Raw genomic sequence first — 352 nt, 5'->3', positions numbered from 1 at the left:
AGACAGCAGCTGGCTCCTAGCTGAGGTTCCAGCAGTAACCAACTCATCAATCGTAAGGGATTGATCCTGACATTAACTAACTTAATAGCAGAGTTCATCTTTTATATCTCAAATGTAACAAAAACAAAGCAAAAAAACTAAAATTGTGTCACGATAACTGATTTTTGAAAACCACTACCACCGCAACAAAAACCTGCCAGCTGAGTCCTGGGATTCATTGTGTTACAAGAAACATGTTATGTTCCTGGCAAGTAGTTGATAAACTAAGCAAAGTCTCTTCCATAACATTTTAGAGCCGTTTCTTTTGCTTTAGACCCTTAAATTTGGATATTTATTGATACAAAGGGAAAGA

This window comes from Lipotes vexillifer, unplaced genomic scaffold (genome assembly GCF_000442215.2).
Source record: "Lipotes vexillifer unplaced genomic scaffold, Lipotes_vexillifer_v1.1 scaffold385, whole genome shotgun sequence".
NCBI classification, from domain to species: Eukaryota; Metazoa; Chordata; class Mammalia; order Artiodactyla; family Lipotidae; genus Lipotes; species Lipotes vexillifer.
The sequence above is the reverse complement of the archived record's forward strand: the minus strand, read 5'-3'. Positions refer to the sequence as shown.